This window comes from Osmerus mordax, chromosome 22, assembly GCF_038355195.1.
Source record: "Osmerus mordax isolate fOsmMor3 chromosome 22, fOsmMor3.pri, whole genome shotgun sequence".
Classification (NCBI taxonomy): domain Eukaryota; kingdom Metazoa; phylum Chordata; class Actinopteri; order Osmeriformes; family Osmeridae; genus Osmerus; species Osmerus mordax.
In genome coordinates, this window is record NC_090071.1 from 12,285,127 (window position 1) to 12,293,747 (window position 8,621).

Sequence of the window (8,621 nt, forward strand, 5' to 3'; positions counted from 1 at the left end):
ATAGATCGTTAGTTTTCATAAATAAATTCTCTAAAAAACCACTGCATTAGGCTATGGCCAATAACAGTGATTATGGGAACGTGTTATTTGAGAGGAGCTAACCTGACTGGAAGAGTTTGGTATCGGCATGTTCGGCTCACAATGATTGGCTGTGAAGCAATTGAGAGAGAAAACTTGTAACTTTTGTAACTACAATGCTGTTGAGGTTTGATTTACAGGCCATTTGTGGACTGAGTCTTGAGTCTCTTTTTATTGCTGTGGTCAGTTATAACAAAACACAAAAAGAAAACCATGTATCAAAACTTGCTTTAAATGTATTTGATGCGATGATATTGACGGTAACTGCATAACGAAAGTGTGTATTAAATTGAGAATGAAACTATGTTTTACGTTTAAGATTACAATAAGTAGGGGAAACATTAATGTGTAAATAAGAATTACTCACCAAAAAGCACAAAATTGTCTGAATAGCCTGAGAAAACCTTCTGAGAAAGCTTACAATACAAGTCTTCAAGTTGCTATTCACCTGCCTGTTCAGAAGAAATGTGATGTAGCTGTGTAATGTTTAATTTAAGTATGAATATACACCATTATGACGTTTTTGTACGTAATCATGTGGAGCATTCAAACATACTTTTTATACAGAACGTATGTCCGTAAAATAAATGTGCGATAATTGTTACTTGGCCCATCTGCATTACACGTTCCGTCATGTAGGACAGATTTGATTTTGAAATCCATACAGCCCAGCAGTCCTTTAAATTGGCAACATCTTTCTTGTCTGTATAGGTACCGACCAGAGCCATTAAATTATTAAGCTTTATTGATTGATTTATTATCAAAACTTGCTTTAAATGTATTAGAATTTTTTATCTGAGACACATTTTCTTAGTTGTACAGCCATGATATTTACGGTAACTGCATAACGAAAGTGTGAATTAAATGTAGCATAAAATTATGTTTTGTGTAAGATTACAATAAATAGGGGAAACATTAATGTGTAAATAAGAATTACTCACCAACAAGCACAACATTGTCTGAAGAGCCTGAGAAAATCTTCTGAGAAAGCTTAAAATCGTCTTCAAGTTACTATTCGCCTGCCTGTTCAGAAGAAATGTGATGTAGCTCTGTAATGTTTCATTGAAGTATGAATATACACCATTGTGACGTTTACGCCACATCATGTGTAGCATTCGGACATACTTTTATACAGATAGAACGCATCAAATAACTAGAGAGTATACAATTTCTGGGGAAATTGTAGGGTGTGCTTGCTTGCGTCGGTTGCACAGGGGTCTGTATATTTTATATAAAAATGCATCGGGCTATACTATTTATAAAGATTACATAGATTTAAAAGCATCTTTTTTTTGCTGCTCATTTACAACTCAAAATACGAGTGAAGTGTAGAATGAAATATGACGTCTTCTCATTGCAAGAGGCAGCTGACAGGCTGAATCAAAACGAATACATTTGGCAGACCGGTGTAAAAATGGACCTAATCTCTATGACTTAAACGTCCTTTTAAGTTGTCCCTTCTAGTGATATTTTCAGGCATTTAGCCTACTCCTATTGCATTCATTCATTAATAAAGAACCCCCTTTGAAGATTATTCTACGACTTTACCGGCAGAAGATAGAATCGCGATTCAAACAGTACCATCTGCTAACTGAAAATATGCCCCCAAAGACGTAAATAAGCTTGACATTTATTTAGTGGAAAATCGCTCATTCATAAAAAGCTCACTGGTAGCGATCATTGTCAGTAACAACGCAAAATGCGATATAGCCGTGTGTGGAGAAGCTGCCCCGGTAAATTCTACTACTACAGTACAGTACTAGACTACTGCTGTGTTCGTCTTGGTAGCGATTGCGTTGGTTGAATTCGATTTAACGTTCCGTTGTACGGTTTAGGCTGAAATTAATTATTTTCATGAACAGATTGACAAAGTTTAGGCTGTGGCAATGAAGTTCAGGTTAGTAGTCAGATTGTTTCAACTATTGAAAGACTTTTGAGTAAGGGGAGTGCCGAACATGTTCTGTAGCCGTTTGACTTGAACAGCTGAGGAGTTTTTGTTAGCTACTCACACTATTGTCTCGGGTAGGCTACAGCGTTGCAGTGAGCTACACTGGTTTGAAACCACAGGTAATGGTAATTTCACCAACAAATCGTTTACTAATGTCAGAATAAATCATACAACGAAAATGTATATGTGAGGAATGTTTATTTTAACGATTGAAAACAGATACATCATAGACCACTGTAGTATGTGTTGCCCGGGCAACACAGGCTAATGTCATGATGCTAATACTTCAGTGAAATAGTAGACTACTGTTTCCGAAAGTAGATGTACTTCCTTAATAATATCAGCTTATATTGTACATTACACATCACAATTGTGTGTCATATCACAAAGTAAAATGAGTAAATAGTTATCACCCTGGCCTCTTTTCTTGTGGCGTTTCTGCAGCTGCCTTGCAGTAAAGCTATAGTTAGCCTAGCTATCCCCCAAGTTAACAGATGTGAAACGAATGTTCTGCTACAGGTAGTCACGCGGGTTTTCGTGACGTTAGTGACGTAGTGACGTTAGTAACGTCAGTGACTGTGGCTAGCAAATTAGCCACCGTTAGCTTCACTTTTCACCACAAAAACGCAATTTCTACTGAAACCATGCAACGGAACGTAAATAAAAATACAACCAACGCAATCGCTACCAAGACGAACCTTTTGACACCGCCGTTGTGTATGTAGTCCAAATATTGACTGATCCTTAGGGGGGCGAAAATAAATAAATAAATATATATGTGAGAGAACAAAGGTTGGGCTCTCGCCGAAGGCTTGAGCACACCCAAATATGTCAATATTCCTCATTAGAAATGTGTAGTAGCCTACACACAACCATGTAGCTCAGATGACTCCAATAAATAATACGCAAACCAATGCCCACTACATACTACAACAGTATGCTATAATTGTTACTTGGCCCATCTGCACTACACGTTCCGTCATGTTGGACAGATTTTATTTTGAAATCCATACACAGCCAGCAGTCCTTAAATTGGCAAAATCTTTCCTGTCTGTATAGGTACGCCCAGAGCCATTTAATTATTATTACTAGGCTTTTCTTTTCTTTATTTTTAAAGAAAAGTAGTACGACTGCCCACGTTTCCCTCGAAAACATTTTAGATAGCTACTTTGCATGACACCATCTCTCGCTAGCTGGCCCCGCCAGCTGCGCCATGGATTGGCAAACTGTTCCTGCTGGAGAAGAGGTTCAGTGCAGGAGAGGAACTGTATCAAGTCGTCATTTTAAAGGGAGTTATTGTAGCTTCCCAATAAGGGCCGACAATTTTGAGCAAGAAACAGAAGGGTACTGCACATGTTTACCCTTCTGTTCCTTACTCAAAATGTCAAATAATTGTCCTAAACCTTTTTGAAAGTGAAAGAAAAAAGTGCAGTGGTCTCTCAATTTCTTCCAGAGCTTATGTCAAATGTCTTACCTTCAAGGTAAAAATATTTACTGAACAGATAGGTGACCATGTCAATACAGGACATGCTAGGACTTTTGCTTATAATGAAACCATGCCCAATCTCAACACCGATCTGTCACAAGGATGATACCAAGCGTTTTATTGGAAACACTGATAGACTCCATGTTTTCTACCCATACCCACCCAGAGACATACATTGTTGATTGATAGGGCTGGGATGTTTTGGTACATTGAAGTACATAGTGGAAATTGTGTTACATGGTTGTATAGGGAGACTGGAGGTAAAAAATATCACACTCAATCTCTCATGTTCTCCCTCTCTTTGTACCTGTCTCACACTTACACAAACTACATCTCCATCTATCAGAGGTATGGGAATGCTGATCATTCTGTAAAAAAATTCATTCCCAATTACCTTAATCACTTTTGCTTTCAATTTATCACAGAGAAGAAAACAGTAAATCATTTGAAAATAGAAAAGTATTTCTAAAAATGGTTGAAATTTATGTAATTTCATATTACGACAACTGAAAAAATCTGTACATTCTCAATAATTGAAAGAGAGCAGTCCATCTGTGACACTGATATTTTCAACTTGATTGATATAATGTGGCTTTGAACCCCAGAAATGTCTTTCGATGTGATATTTCACCTGAGCAAATAGATGACAAGGTGAAGACAGGAATGGAATACGAAACAGTTTCTGACACGTTGACAGGTAATACAGACTGAGATACAAAGTTCAGCTTTAGGGGCCATAAACCATATACATGGAAGAAGGGACAGGCTTCACAGTCTTTTGTCCTCAGTATTTCCATCTAGATTGTTTAAATATTTCATATTTCACCTCTAAATAAATGTGACTAATGCCAGCATACTCCCACACATCCAACACAAACACACTTGATATGCTCTCCAAGAATCCAAAGACTATAAGGCAAAAAACACACACACACATTATTACCAGAAGCAGTGTACTCGATTTTTGCTGAAGGCATTACTGGCACCACACACACAGCTGTGTAACCCACAAAACAATGAGAAACATTTCCTCTTCCTCAGAAATGGTCGAATGTACTTATATCAACACTCCGGGTCTTCATCTCAGAGCCAAATTTGACAAGTGGCTGGGATGATAATCTCTCCGTTACAGCCCCTGGAATAAGGCAGTCGTGCCATTGAAGACATAGGCTTTTCATACACACGGATGTTGTGGAATTTGGAATGTTTCATCGATATCTAGAGCATGTATGTGTGAAACCTGTTAGAATTGTGTTTGTGAACTCAGAGAAAGAGTAGTTCAGTCAAGACAATCACGTATTAGATTTGAGCATTTATTGTTACATGACATGGACATGTAGATTTAACTTTGGCGGAGTGGATGATCTAAGGGAAGCACTCCCTGCCTCCTCGATGCAACACATACATACATGACATATGAGGCAGGGAGCAATAGAGATATAATCCCCCGGAGGGATCGAACAGACAGACAGCACGGGGGAGAAAGGGGATGGTGGAGGGCGGCAGCAGCACTGATCATACAACAACCGGGGTGAGTGTGGGCATATCCACGCGTCTTTTAAAGACGCCTTATCGGACGTGGCCCAATGGATATGCGCTGCTAACATGGGTGTGGTAGTGGGCAGAGGAAGGAAGGTGGAGTAAGACGCCTTACGTCCCCGATGACTGACGCGCGCTGCCCGATTGCCCTGCCTGAACGAGCTGCGCTTATTTCTGTTAGATGCCAACAATGAGGCTTGCAGAAGGGAGAATGGATGAGTCTGTTGCAGGGTGCTGGGCCTCCTGATAAACACAAGGCCACAAGGATGCTTTGGGAAATCCTCTACGCAGCATTTTCCCTCGGCATTGTTTCTGTTGAAGCACACACTCCAGGGGTCAGGTGGCTGAGCGGTTAGGGAATTGGGCTAGTAATCATAAGGTTGCCAGTTCGATTCCCGGCCGTGCAAAATGATGTTGTGTCCTTGGGTAAGGCACTTCACCTTACTTGCCTCGGGGGGAATGTCCCTGTACTTACTGTAAGTCGCTCTGGATAAGAGCGTCTGCTAAATGAATAAATGTAAATGTTAGCAGTCTGAACTGAGTGAAGATCACACAGAGAGAAAGTCGGAGACCGATAAAGCTCTCTCCCCACACAACGTTGTTCTCAATTCCTCATTCAAGAAACACAAACCCAGGATTCGAAGCAACGTCCCTACACATCACGATCTATTATGCACACACATTACATTTACATTTAGTCATTTAGCAGGCGCTCTTATCCAGAGCGACTTACAGTAAGTACAGGGACATTCCCCCGAGGCAAGTTGGGTGAAGTGTCTTGCCCAAGGACAAAACGTCATTTTGCACGGCCGGGAATCAAACTGGCAACCTTCAGATTACTAGCCCGATTCCCTAACCGCTCAGCCATCTGACCCCACACACAGAGACAAATGACTTCCAGTTTTACCTGAGGTTGAAATCTTGGTGTTCGTTGCTGGTTTTGGATTCAGCGTTTCTTATGGCTCCAGTCAGAACTGTGGTCAAGAGTTTGTGGTTCCAGTTGGTGCTGAAGTGTTCTGCTTGGGTTCAACTAGACGTGGGGAGCAAGTGGGTCTGGACTGAGGTCTGGTTCTAGGCCACAGCGGGTACAGCTGGCACATCCAGAACTGGCATGGAGCTGGCAGTGCCCACAGTCTTCCCCCAGGATGACCACAGCATGCTGGTCTTCCTCCTGTTCCTTCTCAACCTCGTCTCCAACAACTTCCTGGTCATATTAGTGCCGCCCCGGAACAGAAACACACCCTCATCACCCCTCTGAACATCCTCATCCTCAGACTTATTTACTTTCCCGTCACCCTCCTCGCCACAGTCACCAACTCGTATGGCTACTATGTCCTCGGAGAAGGATTCTGCATCATACAGGGCTTGGCGATCAATTACTTTGGTAAGTCGGTTTAAAAGGTTTACATGTTCCATCTTCCACATGCACTCCATGCTGTGCATATTCATGTGTTTTTAAAGTATGGTTCTGGTCAATAAAAACAACTGAAAAACGTGTTCCATGCACCACAATGTGTAATGGAGGAGGAAGACCAGCTGTGTTCACATTCTAACATAACGGGTGGTAACAAGTAGTCTCTGTTTTACAGATAAAGTGCACCAAAGGGTTATTTTCTTAAATAGGCTGCCATGCAAAGTAATTGGGTGTGCTCAAGCCTTCGGCGAGAGCACAACCTTTGTTCTCTCACATATATATTATTATTATTATTATTTTTATTTTTATTTCTTTTTGCCCCCCTAAAACTCAGTAAATACTTGGCCTACATAGACAACGTAGGTGTCAAAAGTTTCGTCTTGGTAGCGATTGAGTTGCTTCTATTGGAATTTACGTTCCGTTGCATGGTTTAGGCTGAAGTTAAGTTTTTGTGGCGAAAAGTGAAGCTAACGGTGGCTAATTTGCTAGCCACAGTCACTGACGTTACTAACGTCACTACGTCACTAACGTCACGAAAACACGCGTGACTACCTTTGGCAGAACATTCGTTTCGCATCTGTTAACTTGGGGGATAGCTAGGCTAACTATAGCTTTACTGCAAGGCAGCTGCAGAAACGCCACAAGAAAAGAGGCCAGGGTGATAACTATTTACTCATTTTACTTTGTGATATGACACACAATTGTGATGTGTAATGTACAATATAAGCTGATATTATTAAGGAAGTACATCTACTTTCGGAAACAGTAGTCTACTATTTCACTGAAGTATTAGCATCATGACATTAGCCTGTGTTGCCCGGGCAACACATACTACAGTGGTCTATGATGTAGCGTTATCTGTTTTCAATCGTTAAAATAAACATTCCTCACATATACATTTTCGTTGTAGGATTTATTATGACATTAGAAAACGATTTGTTGGTGAAATTACCATTACCTGTGGTTTCAAACCAGTGTAGCTCACTGCAACGCTGTAGCTTACGCGAGACACACTACAAAAACATCTAGCTACAGTACACAGCTGTTTAGGAAGTCAAACGGCGACAGAAAATGTTCGGCACTCCCCTTACTTAAATCAAAAGTCTATCTAACTACTAACCTGAACTTCATTGCCACAGCCTAAACGTTGTCAATCTGTTCATGAAAATAATTAATTTCAGCCTAAACCGTACAACGGAACGTTAAATCCAATTCAACCAACGCAATCGCTACCAAGACGAACACAGCAGTAGTCTAGTACTGTACCGTAGTAGTACAATTTACCGGGGCAGCTTCTCAACACAGGGCTATATCGCATTTTGCGTTGTTACTGACAATGATCGCTACCAGTGAGCTTTTTATGAATGAGCAATTTTCCACTAAATAAATGTCAAGCTTATTTACGTTTTGGGGGGCATATTTTCAGTTAGCAGATGGTACCGTTTGAATTGCGATTCCATCTTCTACTGCCGGGTAACGTCGTAGAATAATCTTCAAAGGGGTTGTTTATTCATGAATGAATGCAATATGAGTAGGCTAAATGCCTGAAAATATCATGAGAAGAGAAAAACTTAAAATGACGTTTAAATCATAGAGATTAGGTCAATTTTTACACCGGTCTGCAATAATGTCACGAAAACACGCGTGACTACCTTTGGCAGAACATTCGTTTCGCATCTGTTAACTTGGGGGATAGCTAGGCTAACTATAGCTTTACTGCAAGGCAGCTGCAGAAACGCCACAAGCAAAGAGGCCAGGGTGATAAATATTTACTCATTTTACTTTGTGATATGACACACAATTGTGATGTGTAATGTACAATATAAGCTGATATTATTAAGGAAGTACATCTACTTTCGGAAACAGTAGTCTACTATTTCACTGACATATTAGCATCATGACATTAGCCTGTGTTGCCCGGGCAACACATACTACAGTGGTCTATGATGTATCTGTTTTCAATCGTTAAAATAAACATTCCTCACATATACATTTTCGTTGTAGGATTTATTCTGACATTAGTAAACGATTTGTTGGTGAAATTACCATTACCTGTGGTTTCAAACCAGTGTAGCTCACTGCAACGCTGTAGCCTACTGTACCCGAGACACTAGTGTGAGTAGCTAACAACAACTCCTCAGCTGTTTAAGTCAAAC